The sequence below is a fragment of the Talpa occidentalis genome, unplaced genomic scaffold, assembly GCF_014898055.3.
Source record: "Talpa occidentalis isolate TD23 unplaced genomic scaffold, MPIMG_talOcc4v2.1 talOcc4.12, whole genome shotgun sequence".
NCBI lineage: Eukaryota > Metazoa > Chordata > Mammalia > Eulipotyphla > Talpidae > Talpa > Talpa occidentalis.
Window position 1 is genome coordinate 44,529,003 of NW_023601212.1, and position 21,697 is coordinate 44,550,699.

The window sequence follows — 21,697 nt, forward strand, 5'->3', positions numbered from 1 at the left end:
TGGCCTGGACTAAGGGAGTCACTTGGTATACTGAGCTGAAGGAGAACAGGAATCTAAGGAGAAGAATAAAACCTATGGTGTTATGTAGCCCACTGTATGTTTGTGTCTTTCTTGTCAGGAGGGTGTTTAATGTAGTGAAAACAAAAGGATGACCCACTGAAAACTGAAAAGCTTTGTTACCATACTCCCTCTGTTATAAAAATATGTACACTTCCTTGGTCATCAGGTGTAGTTTGTTTGGCATAGGAGTAGCAGAACTTGATGACTTTTAACTACAACAAACAAAAATGTCTTTGGTATGGCATTGGGAGAAATTGATCTAGGAAGTCAATGTTGTTGTTGTATTAAGTGAATTAGGAGTGTCTAAATTTTCCTGGTTTAAGATTGGAATAAATTTGGGAAAGTAGGAAAACAATAAAGGGAAAAGCAGTTGAACAACCAAAAGGGCTGAAAGTTTAATAATGTTACATAAATAGAAAAATTGAGTACATGAGTGAACTCTATGATGTAAAAAAAAGATCAAGTTCTTTTTTGAATGCTGAGTAATATTCCATGGTATATATGTACCACATCTTCTTGATCCAGTCATCTATTTTTGGGCATTTGGGCTGTTTCCAAAGCTTAGCTATTGTAAATAGTGCTGCTATAAACATAGGGGTGCAGGTGTTCTTTGGAATTGATGTTTCTGTGTTCTTTGGATAAATACCTAGGAGTGGAATTGCTGGATCCTGTGGAAGCTCTATGTTTAGTAGGTCCAGAAATCTCCACACAGCTCTCCATAGTGGTTGGACCAGTTTGCACTCCCACCAACAGTGCAGAAGAGTTCCTTTTTCTCCACAACCTCGCCAACATTTGTTGTTGCTAGTTTTTTTAATATGTGCCATTCTCACTGGTGTAAGATGGTATCTCATGGTAGTTTTGATTAGCATTTCCCTGATGACAAGTGATGTTGAACATTTTTTCATATGCCTGTTGGCCATTTGCATTTCCTCTTCAGAGAAGTTTCTTTTTAGCTCTTCTGCCCATTTATGGACTGGATTATTTTCTTTGCTGTTGTTGAGTCTCATCAGCTCTTTGCAGATTTTTGTGATCAGTCCTTTATCATTAGTGTTGGGTGCAAAAATGTTCTCCCAGTTGGTGGGGTTTCTCTTTGTTTTTGTTATTGTCTCTTTTGCTGTGCAGAAGCTCTTTAATTTGATGTAGTCCCAGCTGTTGATTGCAGCAACATGGATGGCACTGGAAGGGATCATGCTCAGTGCAATAAGCCAAAAAGAAAAAGAAAAATACCGGATGGTCTCACTCATAGCAGGAATCTAGAATACTTAAATAAGGGACCAGAAAAATGAATAAGTATAAGAAAGTAAAAATCAAAATCAACAAAAACTATGAACCAGAGACAATTTTTTGGGGGTGGGGGGCGGGAGGGGAGGGATTGGGGTCAGAATGGGGGGATTGCAATTGCATGGGGAATATAAAAATAAAATTTATTAATTAAAAAAAAAGATCAAGTTCTACTTAGTTTGCTCAATTAAGTATAATTTCTGACTATTTGTCTCCAGTGTCTAAAATTATGGGTGCTACTTCAGCCCTGGGGCAATTATCATTTTGTAGTTTTCATTACAAAAAATGTGGTCAGCGACCTCTTTATGTCTTTGTTCCTCAAACTGTAGATGAAGGGGTTCAGCATGGGTGTGATCACAGTGTACATCACTTGAACTTGAGTCATGGGGAGCAGCAGAGCTAAGATACACTCCCAGGCCTGTGCAGTAAAATAAGGAGACAACTGAGAGGTGAGATGCACAGGTGGAAAATGCTTTATACTTGCCCTGAGCTGAAGAGATTCTACGAATGAAAGAATCTATCTTAGAGTAAGAGTAAACGATAACAAAGAGGGAACCACCACCGATTAGGATAGTCTCAATATATATCACCATATTATTGACAAAGGTGTCAGAACATGCCAGATTGATCATCTGATTGAGTTCACAGAAAAAGTGTGGGATTTCCACATTTGTGCAGAAGGGCAGCCATAACAACATTAAGCTTTGCATTAAGGAATACATTGCACTGATTATTCAGACCACCAAAACCAACAGCCCACACAGCTGAGGGTTCATGATGACCATGTAGTGCAAGGGGTGACAGTTTGGCCACATAGCGGTCATAGACCATCACAATCAGGAGAAAGTTGTCCAACCCTGCAAACAGTGTGGAAAAATACACCTGGGTGATGCAACCTTTATAGGTAATGACTTTGCTGTGTGTCTGGATGTTCACCAACATGTTTGGGATGGTGGTGGAGGTAAAACAGATGTCAGCAAAGGACAGGTTGGAGAGAAAGAAGTACATGGGTGTCTGAAGGTGGGAGTCAGAGCTGACAACCAGGAGGATGAGCAGGTTTCCTAACACAGTGATCAGATACATGCCGAGGAATAGTCCTAATAGGAGGGACTGCTGTTCTGCTTCCTCTGAAAATCTCAGCAGAAGAAATTCTGAAATTTGTGTATCATTGACTGGTTTCATGTGGTACAGTTGACTTCCAGGAAAAAGGGAAATAACAAAACTTATTTCAAAAACATATATCACTAACCTACTTAAAATGCCTTCATTTATATTTTTGTAAGAATTTAAATATAATTATTTTATGGTTTCCTTTAGGGGGTCTCAGTGATACCTCTGATATAGAATTTTTGCCCCAGTGAATTTTTCTTTTACCTATAGGAACATAGGAACATGTGTTAGACAGCATTAATAATAAATTGATTTATTTCAGGAATATATCAATAAATTAAATTCTGACTGTGATTTAGGCACTTTCTAGGCAATGACTTAAGGCATTGTTATTACAAAATTCGAATTCAATGGTGGAGCAAGAATACATCAGCAAACAATAAAATTATATAACATTTTAGATGGTAAATGTTGGGACCAAGAGAAGGAAACCAGTTATAAAGTAGAGAATGAATAGGGGATTTAGTTTTTCTTTGGTATTTTGATAGGAGCTGGAATGTACAGACATGCCACATTTGAGCAAAGACCTCAGGGGAGAGAGGGGAGGGAGACCAGTTTGTGTGGCTTCGTATGTGCCCAGCAGAGAGAACAGTGAGAGCACAGATGAAAATGATTCTTGTGTCAAATATTCAAGTTAAAAAATGTGAAGACATCTGCACAACAAAAGAAAATATCAGTAGAACAAAAAGACATACTACTGAACGTGGGGAAGGAGAAGCAAGTAAAGGACAAGGAAGATAGATGGGAGAAAAGGGAGAGGGGGAAATATAAGGGAAACAAACTGAATAAAGAGTAAACAATGTTTAATATGCCAGGTGGTCCCTCAGAGACTGAACTCAGTGGCCTTCTCAACCCTGATTGTATTCCCAACAAAAATGATAATAGAATAACAACAAATTTTTGTCCAAGTAAGAAATAGTGATATTTTACAAACTACTTATGATAAATACCTTACATATTGTACACACAAGAGAAAATGGTCCTGCTTCTGCGTGTCTCAGGAGTGATATTTGGGCAGGTCATTCTCTGTGGTGAAATCTGTCTTGTGTATTGTAAGATGTTTGGAGCATTATGGTCTCTCCTGCCCCTCACTGTGAGCCTAAAATGTCTGTGGACAGTGCTCAGTATCCCTGGGGGACAAAGTTGCCCACTAAGAACCCCAGTTTGAACTAAATCCCCACATATTTTACGAGCCTTGTTATAACAATTTACTGATAACAATTTATAATATAAAAAATGATCAACATTGTATTTCACACTGAAAGTTACATAGCCATAAAAATAATTATATTCATTATTGAATAAATGAACAAACAAATGTTCTCTTGTCTTTGGGTAAAGGTAAATTGCCTCTAAGGTGATAGCAGGCAATTGTTCTTGGCCTCATTTTTCTCTCCTGAGGGTCAACTGGGTTGCTGGGCTCACCTGGACTGGGTTTCTGAGAGGGTCTCGTGTGGAGATGTGAATTCCTTATTGGATGGAAGTGACAGAGTCCTGAGTTCTGTACCCAGACAAGACATCAGGGAGAAGAGAACCATCTGTCCCCTCAGCAGGAATAGGACTCCACACAAACACACACACAACTAAAGCATGCCCCTTCCAGCTCAAGGTTATATATGGCAGGAGTCAGTCGATGTGTTTATAGCTCTTTCTATCTGCTCATTAGTCACATTTCCTCATTACTCCAACTTCTATGCACACAACTCCCCTCTGGGAAACTGTTCTGGACGACAATGGAAGATTACCCTGTTCCCAAGAGGTCAGGTTCAAAATCAAATTAATTCCATTTGTTCACTCCTCTATGAACTTGCCTCCTTTTCAGATCTCTAAATTTCTAGTACATTATCTGATTTCAGATTTATATTTTATTTATACATACAAGAGCTGGTGTACAGGCCAGAGGTGTGGGCGGCGGGGGCACGGGTGTGAGAGGATTCACCTAGGACAGAGTGGGGAACAGAACAGGCAGATTGACCAAAGTATACTGCTGAGGGGAGCAGCGGACGAGACAGTAGAGATCTGCTGCGCCATGTAGGTTGCTCCCTGGCTGGCTGGGGGATCAAACTTGTGCTACAGAGGATGCAGACAGCTTCATAGGTTGCGTCTTAACAACTTGCACCACCAGGGAGACCCTGATTTACATTTTCTAACCAAGTTTAAGGCTGATAATTTGGTCTGGATTAGGTTCCTCATGTATCCCAAGCTTTGGCTGGTGCTGGGAACATAACCCCTGGTATCCATTTGTCACCCTTAACAGTGTGGGATCAACCAGAGATCTTGTGATAGTAGAACATAGCACTGAACTCATAAGCTTCATGACCCTTTGCTAAAATTATAGGAACTTTATACTTCTGTCACTTTAATAGCTATAATTTAGTCCCTAATTAAAATGTTTATCAACTATATATTACATAGGTTATTTTATTCACTATAATCTGATTTTAGAATCATATAGGGAGTCTGTGATTTAATTCTTAAGAACATCCATTCAATGAGAAAGTACTTTTACAAACTCTATTCTTCATTGCAGACAGGGTTCTTTGTGGGGCTTAGTCATTTGCCCAAATTAAAATCAATCAAAGTGATAGCCCTTAATTTCAGTTCTGTAAATACTGCCAGTACTCAAATTCGACATTGGTTCTCATCCAGAACTTGGTTTTCCACTAGGGGATACCAGTGTCTGATGGGCTGTTGCTGAACTTACAATTCACAAGCCAGAGACATCCCCAACCCCAAACATTTTTATTCTGCCCCAACTCTCAATAGTGAGGAGGAGAGAAAACACATCTAGACCAGCATTCACCCTACTTCTGTTACAGGGCAGGAAGAAGTGCACCCTGGGACACCCAAACCTGCCTGCTCTAAATAAATTTTGCCACCCACCACATTAAGTCAAAACATACTGTAGTTCATATACCTTTAATGAAAATGGACTTAATGAAATTAATGTGCAATAGAGAGAAGAGAGGAAAAGAATATAGTTTACAAATCAGGCACCCAAAGTTACCCCATTCCTCATGTGTAAATGTCCAGCCAAACAGGGTTGCCATAAAGAAAGCTACTGAGGCACAAAACCTTTCCACAATCTAAGTACATTCTGGCGGTGATACATAGGAAATGTGCAGAGGGGCCAGGCAAGTCTGGGGCAAAATGCACAAAATCAAAATCAAGATAAAGGCTGCCATCATCAGGCTGCTCATGGGTCTTTCACACACACATCCTTTTCAAGAGTTTCCTTCCTTGTCCTTCAAATTCTTGGTGCTAGTCCAAGGCCGAGAAGCAAGCACAGCTTCTTCACATAACTCTCTTCCATTATACACTCTAAAATCTATGTCCACTAGTTAACAGAAGCCAGCAGAGAGCAGAAGCTGTGGTGTTCTCTCACCCTGCTCTACCACAGGCCAGTTGTGATAGTTTCTTCTCAGTGCCCAGCAATGGCCCTTTTGTCAGTTGTGGTAGTTGCTTCCCAGGGTGCTTTTACGCAGCTGCACACTTCCTGTTTGTGGAATGGACCAATGAGGTTTGAGCTATGAGCTGATTGGTGTTAATGGTCCAATCACCCTGAAAGAGGATATAAGCCATTGTCAGAAGGACCTGAGGGTCAGGGGATTCTAGTCTCCAAAGAAGAAGAAGGACCAGAAGCTAAAAGAAGAAAGAGTGAAAGAAGCATCCAGCAGCCAATCTCTGAGGAAGAAAGAGACTGAAAACCTCTGTCAGAGACTGGACTTCTGGTGCTGTGAATACATTGCCTGAAAGGACCACCTAAGGCCCGGGGGCCTGGTGTCTCAAGAGCCATTTGTTGTTGGTATAGACCAAAAACTCAAAAAGAGCTGCTAACACTTGGTGTGTCTGACAAGCCAGAGGGACTGTTGGTGACTTTCACTACTGGGCAGTGCCATCCAGCAATCCTGGTGACTGCTGGTGACCATCATTGACATTATCTATGCGAGATAGCCAGTCACTTGTGGATACAGCAATTTCTTTGTTTCCCCAATTTTGTAAAACATACCCCATGTTTGTTCCTGGAGTCTGATGTCTCTGACAATTATGTCCATGGGTGAGAACCTACAGAATGTGACTTGTCCACTTATTGGCACTGTGCTTTGTTTGGTTCTAGCTTTTGGGCCCATATTGTGTGGGTGTTGTATTGCTATAGCCCTTGGTTTTGTTTTTGTCCTTTTGGCTTTTTGAGGCTTTTCAGCAACATTCTTGATTCAAAGCCTAGGCAGGTGGATAGAGCACTCTGGCCTACCCTGGCATCCTAGCCTCCTACTGCCCTACCTACTGTCCGTTTCACAATAACCGGAAAGTATCATTTCCACAGCATGATCAATTTTACTCAACTTTCTCCTTACATCTGGAGCAAATTATAACATGAATAACATTAACCATTCTAGATTTCTCTGTCACTTTAGGACCTATATCTGTGTATGTGTGATATGCCTGCATTTTGCTTTCTAATAATTCTTAAAGATCTTCATTGCCTTTTTTTGAAGCTCCATGAACTTATTGAAAATTTACTGTTTTGGGATCCTCTTTCACTCCATTATACTACAAAATCTGCTTTACCTGATCCTGAAAGGCCAGCAATTCTAACATTTCTAGCATTCCAGCATTTCCAACAAGATTCTGGGTAATGTTAGTGCTGCTGGTCCTTGGTGTGTAGAGCACTCTCTTAGTAGTAAGACTATGCTCCTGTGTCAGAGTCAGGTTAGTAGTTTCAGGCCGCCTGTGCCATGCCATTTTTGATGTAATGTTTAGGGAATGGCATATTCACTCAGAGCAGTGTATGTGACAAATTCTTTGTTTATTTCTTATAGATAACAGTCCTTGAGTGAAAAATAATAACTTTTTGAAAAACAAAATATATCAGGCAGAGTAACACTCCCCAGATATGTGCACATCCCAGCCCCCAGAAACTTTGAATGTTATTTTTGTAGCATGGAGGAATAAGCAGGTGGAATTAGATTGCTAATCTTAAAACAAGAAGATAAGACATTTAATACATGGAATCCCGGAATAGAACCATCCAAACAATGTGAGGAAAGATCTAAACCTAAGGGAGGAGATGACAAGTATGAAATGTGGAGTTGCTGGATACTGGGTAACTAAATCAGAGTTAGGAAGGTGTTCAGCTTTAGCCCCCGGGCATGCCCAGCCATGTTCAGCCATGTTCAGGCACATCCATTTCGGGAAACCAACTCAAACAAAGTTAGCCTGTACAGACCATGAATGATGAAACTCAAAGAATCATTGATCAATTACCTCTTCATATCAATGTCATTTGATGAGGTGTGGGGTTCCGTGAACAGGGTCCATAGGTTGCGTCTGGAAAAGTTTCATCAGAGTTCCCCTTTAAGCAGCACACAGTGAGTTTGCCCAGGAGATGAAGCCCTTTGTGCAGACACACATAGGAAAAGGTTACATTTTAAAATGGCAGGTTTATTGGGAAAAGGATAAAAGAACAGAGAGGCACCTGCATATTCACAGGTGGGCAGGAGAAGTGCATCTTGCCAGTGCAGAAATTGTACTGGCACAGTATTCTTTTGGGGAGAGGAACATTCCTTTGTGTAATTGTCATCTAATGTTAAATTAATTGTTATCTAATGTTAAATTAATCACTTTTGGGGTGTGATTATGATAATTTGTAAGGACCAGTGATTCCCCACTATGTCCCTCAATCTCCATATCCCCACCTCTGATCTGTATCTCCAGATAATTTCCAGAGCAGTTGGATATTGCTATAGCCATTGACCCTAAGGATTTTTCATTTCTATAGCTAGTTTAATTCTGATTATCATTTCTACCTACACATCAACTTCTGGTCTTATGATGCTGCCATCCTAAATTTTCTACTCTTACAATTAGGATTGAAACTGATTCATTACTTAATTAAAATTTCATCTAATTTGCATGCTACCGAACCAATTGGTACACAGTTGATCTAACCTGAGTTCCATAGTCAACCTTCAATAAGAAGTAGATGGAGGGGTCTCCCTTGTGGCACAGGTGGTTGAGCACCATCACCATAGTCCCCTGTGCTCCTCCCTCCCTCCCGCTCATTCTCCCTCCTCCTCCTCCCCTGCAGTATGTCTCTGGTTTATAATTGTCTGTTTTTGCTTTGTTGTGTTTTGTGCTGTTATTATTATTTTTTATACTGATGTCTTATTTGGTTCCCCTATATTCCTGTTATAAGTGAAACCATCTGATATTTTTCTTTTTCTTTCTCACTTATTTCACTGAGCATAATCTTTTCCAACTCTATCCATGTTGCTGTGAAGGGAATGACTTTACATTTTTTCATTGCTGAAGAGTATTCCCTTGTGTATACCACATCTTCTTGATCCAGTCATCTATTTTGGGGCATTTAAGTAATTTCCATATTTTAGCTATTATAAGTAGTGCTGTAATGAATATAGGAGTTCAGTTTTACTTTTGAATTAATGCTTTAATGTCCTTTGTGTAGATTTCTAGAGTGGAATTGCTGGATCATATAGTTGTTCCATTTTCAGTAAATTGAGGGTCCTCCACACAACTTTCCATAGCATCATACTCTCTTCTTGGTATGGAAGGAATGATATTAAATCACTGACATGTAGGATGGTCTTCTAGTAACATCTAACTGATGCTACAGTCAAGTGACTAGAAGTGAAAGATTAAAGAGAGAGTAAAATAATATTCACAGGCGTGGGAGTTTTTGGCATTCGTTGTTATATTTGTCAAACTACTGTACTTAAAAATCGGTGTAGACAATTACCAGGTAACTAAGAGAGGTGGTCTTTTTGTAGTAAAATAGTGAATCTGATTCCATGACCAGACAGTAATTTAAGTTTTCTCATAGTCATCATTTCATCAAAAAGAAGATAGAATGCTTTGTATATGGTATGCTAGTGATAATAACATTAACTCATCATCCTTTTATTTACCAAAAAAATGATAATAAGGTGATTTTTTTTCCTTTAGAGCTAAGAAAGCAGTCCTAGCTTTAGCAGCATTGGAAGGATTCAAGAAGAGACATGATAATAACTCAATAACATATTTTTTTCAGTTCCCATCACTGTTAACCCCCATACTCATAGATATGAATCCTCCATATTTGAAGAAGTTGATGTATGAAATGAGAACATTTTGCATTGTAATATATGATTTAAATTTTGTTTCATTATATTGAAGATTATCTGTGATTCTAAGGTCATATTAGGTCAACATATTTATGGAAATATGTCTCTCGGTGAAGACTCATGTGTGAAAATCATGTTGGCTTGGACTAAGGGAGGCTTTGCAGACACTGAGCTGAAAAACAAGTTCCTAAAGAGGAGAATAAACTTTGTGTGCTATGGAACTCATTGTATGTTAGCATCTTTGTTGTCCAAAGGGTGGTTAATGTAGAGAATACAGAAGGATGACACAATCAAAACTGAAAAGTTATGTTCGTACGTCCTCTGTTATAAAATTATATAAGCTCCTTGGTCATTGGGTGTAGTTTGTTTGCCGTAGGAGTAGCAGAACTCGATGACTTTAAAGTACAACAAATATACAAGTGTATGGTATTTTCCATGACATTGGGAGAAAGTGTTTTCAGAAATCCATGTTGTCATATTAAGAGAATGCAAATATCCAGTTGTTTCTGATTTAATTAAACAATATTTAATTGTTCCTGTTTTGGGGAAAACAGGGAAACCACAAAGGAAAAAACTTTTAAATATCAAAAAGAGCAGATGGGGCCTCCCTGGTGGCGCAGGCGGTTGAGCACAGCACTGTGAAGCTGTCCGCGGCCTCTGCAGTGCCAGTTTGATCCCCTCCAGCCTTGGAGCAATCCACATAGCAACAGACCTCTCCTGTCTCGCCCGCTGCTCCCCTCAGCAGTCTGCCTGTTCTGTTCCTCATTCTGTATTTGGTGAATCCTCTCACCCTCCTGTGCATCTAGCCTGTATCCCAGCTCTTGTATAAATAAAATAAATCTTAAAAAAAGAGCATAAATTTAATAAGCTGACTTATATAAATTGAATGGAAAAATTGTGGTCCACAATGAAATTCCATGATGTGAAATAAAGAGCAAGTTCTACTTTTAGTTAGATAAATTAATCCAATTTCTGACTGTTTTGGTCAGAAACAAGATTTATTTATTTATACAAGAACTGGGGTACAGGTCAGAGATGCGGGAGTGCGAGAGAATTCATGAGAGAGAGTGGGGACCAGAAAAGGCAGATGGACTGAAGTAGATTTGGTCTGACTGTGCTTTAGGCACCATCAGACAACAAGTTCAGGGAGTTGTAACATACAATTCCAAACCACTGGTGGAGCGAGAATGTATGAGCACACAATATATACCATTTTAGAAGTTGTCATGTGGCACAAAGCAAAGGAAGCCAAGTACAAAAAGAGAAAGAATTGAGGATATAGTTTCTCTTATTATATATATTATCCTACTTGAACCCTAGGACAATAGCCTTCTCACAGTTTTCTTTCCCATGAATGTTGTCAGAGTCACCTTTATGTCTTTGTTCCTTAGGCTGTAAATGAAGGGGTACAGCCTGGGTGTGACCACAGTGTACGTCACAGAGGCTATTATTGCATTTGAGCATGAGCTATGGGGAGCAGCAGAGCTAAGGTACACCCGAAAGCAAGTACCATAAAATAAAGAGACAACTGAGAGGTGAGATGCACAGGTTTAAAATGATTTATAGTTTCCCTGAGCTGATGAGATTATTCAGATGGAAGAAACAATCTTAGAGTAAGAATAAAGAATACCATAGAGGGACTCCTGGTGGCACAGCAGGTTGAGTGCTGAGTTTTGAAGCTGTCCACAGCCTCTGTGGCATGGGTTCGATTCCCGGTCCACAAGGGAGAAACCCGCATGGTAAGGCAGACCTCTCCTGCCTCGCCCGCGGCTGCCCTCAGCAGTGTCTTCAGTCCATCTGCCTGTTCTGGTCCCCGCTCTCTCTCGTGAATTCTCTTGCACTCCCGCATCTCTGACCTGTACCCCAGTTCTTGTATAAATAAATAAATCTTAAAAAAAAAGAATACCAAAGAAGGAACCACCACCCAGTAAGACAGACTTAAAATATATCACCAGGCTGTTGAGAAAGGTGTCAGAAGAACAGGCCAGTTTGACCATCTGATTGAGTTCACAGAAAAAGTGTGGGATTTCCATGTTTGTACAGAAGGACAGCTGTAACAACATTTAAGTTTGTATTAAGGAATATGTACCACTGATGATCCAGGAGACCAATACCAGCAGCCCACACAGCCGGGGATTCATGATGACTGTGTAGTGCAGGGGGTGGCAGATGGCCACAGAGCCATCATAGGACATCTTGGTCAGGAGGAAGATGTCAAATGCTGCAAACTACAAAAAAATACACCTGGCTGATGCATCCTTTGTAAGTTATGGCTTTTCTGTGTGTCTGGATGTTCACCAGCATCTTTGGAATGGTGGTAGTGGTGAAACAGATATCAGCAAAAGACAGCTTGGACAGGAAGAAGTACATGGGTGTCTGGAGGTGGAAGCCTGAGCTGACGGCCAGGATGATGAGTAGATTTCCAAGCACAGTGATCTGGCACATGGTGTGAAAAGCCCTAATAAGAGGGGCTGGAGTTCTGCTTCTTCTTGGCCTCATTCAGGAGAAGAAATTCTGAAATGCGTGTATCATTGACTGGTTTCATGCAGTGCAGATGACTCCAGGAAAAAGGGAAATAACAAGACTTATTTTCACAAACATGATATTATCCTACTTGAAATGCCCCCAGTTATATGTATTTTTTTAATTTAAATTTAATTTTATTTTTTCTTTTGTGGGACCTTCTCCAGCGGCCGGGTAACGAACTGGCACTGCAGAGGCTGAGGGGAGCCTCGCAGGCCCGCGCTCAACCGCTGTGCCACCAGGGGAGGCCCCCTCCAGTTATATTTTTATAAGAGCTTTATTATAATATAATGCATATGGTTTCCTTTCAGGGATCCTCAGTGACACCTCTTATACAGAATTTGCACCAATCAGTTTTTTTCTCCCTATAGATCACATGCTATACAATTTTACTAATAGATGATTTTATTTCTGGAATACAAATTGAATGTTGACTGTGCTTTAGGCACCATCAGACAACAAGTTCAGGGAGTTGTAACATACAATTCCAAACCACTGGTGGAGCGAGAATGTATGAGCACACAATATATACCATTTTAGAAGTTGTCATGTGGCACAAAGCAAAGGAACCCAAGTACAAAAAGAGAAAGAATTGAGGATATAGTTTCTCTTATTAGACAGCCATCAAAATGCATGCATTCATTTTTTAATGGAACAAATTTACAAACACAGTGATCTTGCCTTTCGGTAGAGTTAAATTACCTCTCAGATGACAGCAGGCAAGTGTTCTTGGCCTCATTTCTCTCTCCTGAGGGTCAACTGGATTGCTGGACTCACCTGGACCAGATCTCTCGGAGAGGATCTTGTGTGGAGATATGAATTCCTTATTGGATGGAAGTGATACAGACCTGAGCTCTGTACCCAGACGAGACAGTGGGGTGCAGTGAACCATCTGTCCCCTAAGCAGAAACAGGACTCCAGGGCCTCCCCTGGTGGCACAGTGGTTGAGCGCTAGGCTGCAAAGCTGCCCGCAGCCTGTGCAGCACTGGTTCAATCCCCAGCTGCCTGTCCCACATGGCACGCAGACCTCTCCTGCCACGCCTGCGGCTCCCCTCAGTAGTGTATTTCATCAGTCTGCCTGTTCTGTTCCTCACTCTGGCTCTGGTGAATTCTCTCACTCTTCCGCGCTTCTGACTGTACCCAGTGCTTGCATAAATAAATAAAACACACACACACACACACACAACAAAAATATACCCCTTCCAGCCCAAGATTATATATGCCAGGAGTCATCTGATGTGTTTACAAACCTCTCTCTCTCTGTGCTCATTAGTGACATTTCCTCATTACCCAAAATCTATACACACAATTCCCCTGTGGAAAATTGTTCTGGACAGCAATAGATTTCCCTGTTCCCAAGAAGTCAAGTTAGAAATCAAATTAATTCCATTTATTCACTACTCTATGAACTTGCCTCCTTTTCAGATCTCCACATTTCCTAGTACATTTTCTTATTTCTGAGTTGAAATTTTCTAACCAAGTCCAAGACTGAGGGGTGGGTCTGGATTAGGTCTCTTGTGTCTTCAAACCTTTGGCTTTTGCTGAGAATATAACTCCTTGCCAGGACAGTTGCTTTCATCCTTGACAGTGGGGAATCAGTCTGAGATCTTGCGATAATAGAACATGGCACTGAACTCATAAGCTTCATGACCCTTTGCTAAAAGAATTAGGTGCTTCATACCTCCATCACATTAATAGCTGTAATTTAGTCCCTCTCTATAGTGTTTATTAATTATATATAGTATGTATGTTGTTTTATCTACTCTAACATGTCTTAGATTTATATAGGGATTCTGTGATTTAATTTTTTATGAACAGCCATTCCATGAGAAAGTACATTTATGAACTCTATCCTCTATGTCAAACAGGGGGATTGGAGGGGATTAGTCATCTGCCCAAAATGACTAAGACCCATCTATCACCTTGATGGCCCTTAATTGCAATTCTGTGAGGACACTTTCAGTAATCATACACTGGGCTGTGGTTCTCAACCAGAAATAGGTTTCTCCTTGGGGATTTTTCTGAACATGGGCTATTGCTAAACACCTACAATACACAGGCCAGCAATTCCCCAATCTCAAACTATGTTATTCTGCCCCAACTCTCAATAGTGAGAAGGTGAGAAACCCTATCAAGACCCATACTCGATCTACTACAAATGCAAAATCTGTTTCACCAGATCATGTAAGGCTGGAAATTCTAACATCTCTAGCATTTTAGCATTTCTAATAAGCTCCTGGTGGTGTTAGTGCTGCAGGTCCTGGTCTGTTGACCACTCTTGATTCGTAAGAATATGCTCCTGTGCCAGAGTCAGGGTAACAGTTTCAGGCCTTCTGTACCATGCCATTTTTGATGTAATTTTTAAGGTAATATATTCACATACACCAGTGCTTATGACAGATTCTTTTTTTTATTTCATTTAGATAGCACTGCTTAGGCCTTGCTGGTGGTGCAAGGGGTTAAGACGCAACAATATGAATCTATCCACAGCCAATGCAGAACGAGTTTGATCCCCAGCCAGGGAGGTGACCCACATGGTGCATGAAGCAGATCTCTACTGTCTCCACTCAGTAGAGTATTTCCGTAGATCTGCCTGTTCTGCTTCCCACTCTATCTCTGGTGAATCCTATCACCCCACCACCCCATCTCTGGCTTGCACCCCAACTCTTGTATGCATAAATAAATCTTTTATTTTATTTTATTTTCAATTATTCACTCAAAAAGCTTTATTAAACGACTTCACTCTTTTTCTTCTTTCATGCCATCCATTTTATTGTACTTTTAGTGTAGATATTAGTTTGTTATCTTGTTTCATTTTTTTATTTACTTTTTATCTTTCAACATATTCTTTCATAATTTATTTAGTACCTTAACAGCACATTTTATGTGTATTTCCATCACTGCTGAATGGTTCCTTTTTTTAAATAAATTTTATTTTTATATTCCCCATAAAATTGCAACCCACTTATTTTGACCCCAATCCCTCCCTTCCCCGCCCACCACCCCCCATAGAGTGTCTCTGGTTCATAGTTGTTTGTTGATTTTGATTTTCACTTTCTTATAGTTATTAATTTTCCTTGTCCCTTATTTAAGTTTTCTAGATTCCTGCTATGAGTGAGACCATTTGGTGTTTTTCTTTTTCTTTCTGGCTTAATTCTCTGAGCATGATCCCTTCCAGCGCCATCCATGTTGCTGCAAATTGCATGTGTTTATCTTTTTTGAATGCTGAGTAATATTCCATGGTGTGTATGTACCACATCTTCTTGATCCAGTCATCTATTTTTGGGCATTTGGGTTGATTCCAAAGCTTAGCTATTGTACACAGTGCTGCTATAAACATAGGGGTGCAGGTGCTCTTTGGAATTGATGTATCTGTGTCCTTTGGGTAAATGCCTAGGAGTGGAATTGCTGGATCATATGGAAGCTCTATGTTTAGTAGGTCCAGAAATCGCCACACAGCTCTCCATAGTGGCTGGACCAGTTTGCACTCCCACCAACAGTGCAGGAGAGTTCCTTTTTCTCCATATCCTCACCAAAATTTGTTGTTGCTACTTTTTTTTTCCATACCAATCTTTCCATTTAATAAAAAATAATAATTATTAATGATCATTAAAAATTATAATCAATATTATATTGTTTCTATCATGCTATGAGTTCCCATGATTTACTTTTAAAATATGAACTATTTAATTGTTTTTATTTATTTATTTATTTTTTAATTTTTGCATTATATTTTTTTTAAATAATAAATTTTATTTTTATATTCCCCCATACAATTGCAAATGCCCCATTCTGACCCCAATCCTTCCCCTCCCGCCCCCCACCCCCCAAAAAGTGTCTCTGGTTCATAGTTTTTTGTTGATTTTGATTTTCACTTTCTTATATTCATTTTCCTGGTCCCTTATTTAAGTTTTCTAGGTTCCTGCTATGAGTGAGACCATCCGGTATTTTTCTTTTTCTTTTTGGCTTATTTCGCTGAGCATGATCCCTTCCAGCGCCATCCATGTTGCTGCAAATTGCATGTGTTTATCTTTTTTGAATGCTGAGTAATATTCCATGGTATATATGTACCACATCTTCTTGATCCAGTCATCTATTTTTGGGCATTTGGGTTGATTCCAAAGCTTAGCTATTGTAAACAGTGCTGCTATAAACATAGGGGTGCAGGTGCTCTTTGGAATTGATGTTTCTGTGTCCTTTGGGTAAATACCTAGGAGAGGAATTGCTGGATCATATGGAAGCTCTATGTTTAGTAGGTTCAGAAATCTCCACACAGCTCTCCATAGTGGCTGGACCAGTTTGCACTCCCACCAACAGTGCAGAAGAGTTCCTTTTTCTCCACACCCTCGCCAACATTTGTTGTTGCTAGTTTTTTTAATATGTGCCATTCTCACTGGTGTGAGATGGTATCTCATGGTAGTTTTGATTTGCATTTCCCTGATTACTAGTGATGCTACTTTTTTTAATATGTGCCACTCTCACCGGAGTAAGATGGTATCTCATGGTAGTTTTGATTTGCATTTCCTTGATTACAAGTGATGTTGAACATTTTTTCATATGCCTGTTGGCCATTTGCATTTCCTCTTTGAAGAAGTTTCTTTTTAGCACTTCTGCCCATTTTTTGACTGGATTATTTTCTTTGTTGTTGTTGAGTCTCATCAGCTCTTTGCAGATTTTTGTGATCAGTCCTTTATCATTAGTGTTGTGTGCAAAAATGTTCTCCCAGTCGGTGGGGTTTCTCTTTCTTTTTGTTATTGTCTCTTTTGCTGTGCAGAAGCTCTTTAATTTGATGTAGTCCCAGCTGTTGATCTTTGCCTTCACTATCACTGCGTTGGATGATGTGTCTGTAAAGATGTCTTTGATGTGCATATCACATAATGTTTTGCCTATATTTCCTTCTATGCATTTTGTGGTTTCTGGTCTTATGTCTAGTTCTTTAATCCATTTTGAGTTGATTTTTTTGTATGGTGTGAGGTAGTGGTCAAGCTTCATTCTTTTGCATGTAGCGACCCAGTTTTCCCAGCACCATTTATTGAGCAAACTTTCTTTGCTCCAATGCATAGTCTTTGCTCCTTTGTCAAAGATTAGTTGACCATAAATCTGTGGGTTTATTTCTGGGTTGTCTATTTGATTCCATTGGTCTGTGTGTCTCTTCTTGTTCCAATACCATGCAGTTTTGATGATTATGGCTTTATAGTATAGTTTGAATTCTGAGAGTGTGATGCCTCCGTTCCCTTCTTTTTTTTTTTTTTCAGGAGAGTTTTGGCTATTTGGGGGTTTTGGTGATTCCATATGAATTTCATCAATAATTGTTCTATTTCTTTGAAGAATGACATTGAAATTTTGATTGGAATAGCAATGAATCTGTATATTGCTTTTGGATGGCCATTTCAATAATGTTTATTCTTCCAATCCATGAGCAGGGGATGTCTTTCCATTTCTTTGTGCCTTCTTCTATTTCTTTTAACAGTGTTTTATAGTTTTCTTTGTATAGGTCCTTTACCTCTTTTGTTAGATTTTTTCCCAAGTATTTGATTTTTTTGTTTGTTTCGATAATAAAAGGGAATTTTTTTTTATTTCTTATGCTTCGGTTTTAATGTTTGTGTATAGGAAGGCTACTGACTTTTGCATGTTGATTTTGTATCCTGCCACTTAACTGAACTGATTGATGAGTTGAATTAGTTTTTCTGTGGACTTTTTGGGGTTCTCTATGTATATTATCATATCATCTGCAAATAGTGATAGTTTGAATTCTTCTTTTCCTATTTGGAATCCTTGTATGTTTTTCTCTTGTCTTATTGCTCTGGCTAGGACTTGCAGGATTATATTGAAAAGCAGTGATGAGAGTGGACATCCTTGTCTTGTTCTAGATCTTTTTTTTTTTTCCTGTGAGAAAGACTTACTCTAATATATGTGTCTATAGATCTATAGATCTTAGAATAATGATTCCAAAATTTGGTTTTGCTGCTCTTTAGGATGTCTAAAGTTATTTCTTTGTTAGGAAAACCTCAAAAGAAAGTTGTTTCAATTTCTTTAATAGGACTGGTGGGGAGCAATCAAGAAAGAAAGAGTGAGGGATGGTACCATTCTCAATAGCTAGATTCAGTGCTTTTTGGGGTATGCAATAGTCTCCTATAAAACACACACTTTCCTTCCTCTGAGGTTCTAGAACCAGGCCTCACATGGATTCTCATGGAACATGTCTGTGTCACTTATGCAAGGTCTCATACCCCTCTCGGAATGATTAATTTAGGAATGAAAGCTTCCAGGTCATCGAGTCTTGTAGAAATACTCAGACAAACATAGACGGCCAGTTTGTAATTTGACACAAACTCAACTGTAATTACTGATATGACTGATCACATCATGTGTTCTTTCAGGAACTGTTTCCTTTTCTATAAAATGTTCTAGTTTGAGCATACCAGGAAATTTATAGTCTAATCTATAGTGATTTTTTTTTAAATCTAGTATATTCATTTTATTTTATTTTATTTTTATATTCCCCCATACAAATGCAAACACCCCATTCTGACCCCAATCCTTCCCCTCTAGATCTTAATGGAAATGCTTTCAGCTTTTCACCATTGAGAATGATACTGGCTGTAAGCTTGTCATATATGGCCTTTATGATGTTAAAGTATGTTCCTTGTATCCCAAGAATTTCAAGGGCTTTTATCATGAATGGGTGCTGCACTTTGTCGAAAGCTTTCACAGCATCTATTGATATTATCATATGGTTTTTATATTTCTTTTTGTTGATGTGTTGGATAACGTTGATTGATTTTTGGATGTTGAACCATCCTTGTGTCCCTGGAATGAATCCTACTTTGTCGTGGTGAATTATCTTATGGATACTTTGTTGGATTATGGCAGATAAAATTTTATTGAGGATTTTTGCATCAGTGTTCATTAGGGAGATTGGCCTGTAGTTTTCCTTTTTTGTGTTGTCCTTGTTCGGTTTGGGTATTAGTGTAATGCTGGCTTCATAGAACGTGTTTGGTATTGTCCCTTCCTTCTCAATATTTTGGAAGAGTTTGTGAAGGATAGGCACTAATTCGTCTCTGAATGTTTGGTAGAATTCATTTGTAAATCCATCAGGTCCTGGGCTTTTGTTTTTGGGGAGGTTTTTGATTACCATTTCAATTTTGCTGCTTGTAATTGGTCTTTTATGTGTTCTATTTCTTCTTTATCTAGCTTTGGGTGATTGTAGAGTTGTAGGAATTTGTCCATCTCCTCTAGATTGTTGAACTTGTTGCCATATAACTGTTCATAGTAGTTACTGATTATTCTTTTGATTTCTTCTGTGTCCGTTGTGATTTCTCCTCTTTAATTCGTGATCCTGTTTATTTGTGCTTTCTCCCTTTTTTCCTTTGTGAGCCTGGCTAGGGGTTTGTCTATTTTATTGATTTTTTCGAAGAACCAGCTCTTGATTTCATTGATCCTTTGGATTGATTTTTTTAGTTTCAATTTCATTTGTTTCTGCTTTGGTTTTTATTATTTCTTTTCTTCTACTGGTTTTGGGGTTTTTTTGTTGTTCTTTTTCTAGATCTTTGAGCTTTGAGATTAGGTTGTTTCTTTGAATTCTTTCTTGTTTCTTGATGTGAGCTTCTATTGGTATGTATTTTCCTCTTATTACTGCTTTTGCTGCATCCCATACATTTAGGAAATTGGTGTCCACATTTACCTTCAATTCAAAGAATTTTTTAATTTCTTCTTTGATCTCCTCATTAGTCCAGTGGTCTTTCAGTAATGTGGTTTTCAATCTCCATGAGGTAGGAGAGTTCCTTGCCTTCTTTTTATGGTTTATTTCTAGTTTGATGCCTTCATGGTCAGAAAAGATGGTTGGTATGATTTCAATCTTGGTGTATCTGTTGATGTTTGTCTTGTGCCCCAGTATGTGATCGATCCTGGAGAATGATCCGTGTGCGTTTGAGAAAAATGTGTACTCCATTTTAGGGGGTTTAGTGTTATATAGATGTCTGTTAAGCCCAAGTGCTCTAGGTCCTTATTTAGAGCTTTAGTGTCTTTACTTATATTTTGTCTCGTTGATCTATCCATTGATGATAGTGGTGCGTTGAAGTCTCCCACTACGTAGGCATTTTCTCTGATGTCTGTTTTCAGAGATGACAATAGTTGTTTGATATATTTTGGTGATCCTTCGTTTGGTGAATATATGTTAATGAGTGTTATTTCTTCTTGAAGTATTGTCCCTTTGATCATAATGTAGTGACCGTTGGGGTTTCTTTTTATCTTTTTGAATTTGAAGTCTGTTTTATCTGATATAATTATAGCTGTTCCTTCTTTCCTTTTTGGTCCATTTGCTTGTAGGATTTTTTTCCATCCTTTAACTTTGAGTCTATTTTTATCTTTTGTAGCTAAATGTGTTTCCTGGAGAAAGCAAAAGGTTGGGTTTTGTTTTTAATCCAGGCTGCACCTCTGTGTCTTTTTATTGAAGAGTTTAGTCCATTTAAATTTAGAGTTAATATTGATATGGTAGCATCTGTATTTGCCATTGTGTTTGTCTTTCCTTTGATTTTATTTATTTATTCTTTTAGTAACTTTTTTTTATCCTTCTTTCGTTGTTATTTGTCCTTCTGAGGTTCTGGCTTTAGGATTTCTTGTGGTATTTTTTGGAGTGGTGGTTTAGTCGTAATGAAATTCCAGAGTTTCTTTTTGTCTGGGAAGGTCCTTATTCTTTCTTCATAGAGGAAGGAGAGCTATGCGGGATAGAGTATTCTTGGTTGGCATCTGTTTTCTTGGAGTCTGTTGACTATGTCCCTCAATTCTCTCCTAGCCCGTAGTGTTTCTTTGGAGAAGTCTGATGTCAGCCTGATTGGTTTTCATTTGAATGTTATCTTTTTCTTCCCTCTCGTCAGCTTCATTATTTTTTTCCTTGTCCTGGATTCTTGGGAGCTTTACTATTATGTGTCTTACTGTATTTTTCCTTTCATCGTGGAAATTTGGTGTTTTTCTTGCTTCTTGTATATCAATTTTCAGCTCCTTCTTCACGTTTGGGAAGTTCTCTTCAATTATTTCCTTGAATATTTTCTCTGTTCCTACATCTCTCTCCTCTCCTTCTGGTATTCCTACAACTCTTATATTTCTCTTCCTCATGGAGTCAGATAGTTCCCGAAGTCTTTCTTCGGTCTTTTTCCTTCGTACTTCTCTTTCCTTTTCTGTTTTGGTTCTTTTTATTTCTGTGTCTTCAAGAGTACTTATTGTTTCTTCCATTTCATCTATTCTGCTTTCATTGCTTTTCTCAGAGTTCTTTAGTGCCTCCATCAATTCTTTGATCTCCTGCATTTCTTTTACTTCCCTTTTAGGGACTCATTTTATTCTTCTGATCGTTGATTATTTTTCCCTTATCATTGTTTTCCTTTATGACTTCTGACAGTTTTTTGATCATGGCAATTTTCAATTCTCTTTCTGGAAGTCTCAGTAGTTCTTCCAAGTTACTGTCGTTGCAATCTGGGGGGTGGTTTTCTTTTTGTGGTGTGCTTTTTTCCTGAGGAGTTGCTAGGTTGTGTGTGGTTCTTCTACTC

The 21,697-nt window shown here is 38.9% G+C and overlaps 2 pseudogenes; both read right to left on the minus strand.

The window, feature by feature from the left end:
* Positions 1–1,600: 1,600 nt before the first annotated feature.
* On the minus strand, positions 1,601–2,523 carry LOC119242208 (olfactory receptor 7A10-like; annotated as a pseudogene).
* Positions 2,524–5,988: 3,465 nt separating this feature from the next.
* LOC119242209 (olfactory receptor 1571-like) lies at positions 5,989–12,077 on the minus strand (annotated as a pseudogene).
* Between the last annotated feature and the right edge of the window lie 9,620 nt (positions 12,078–21,697).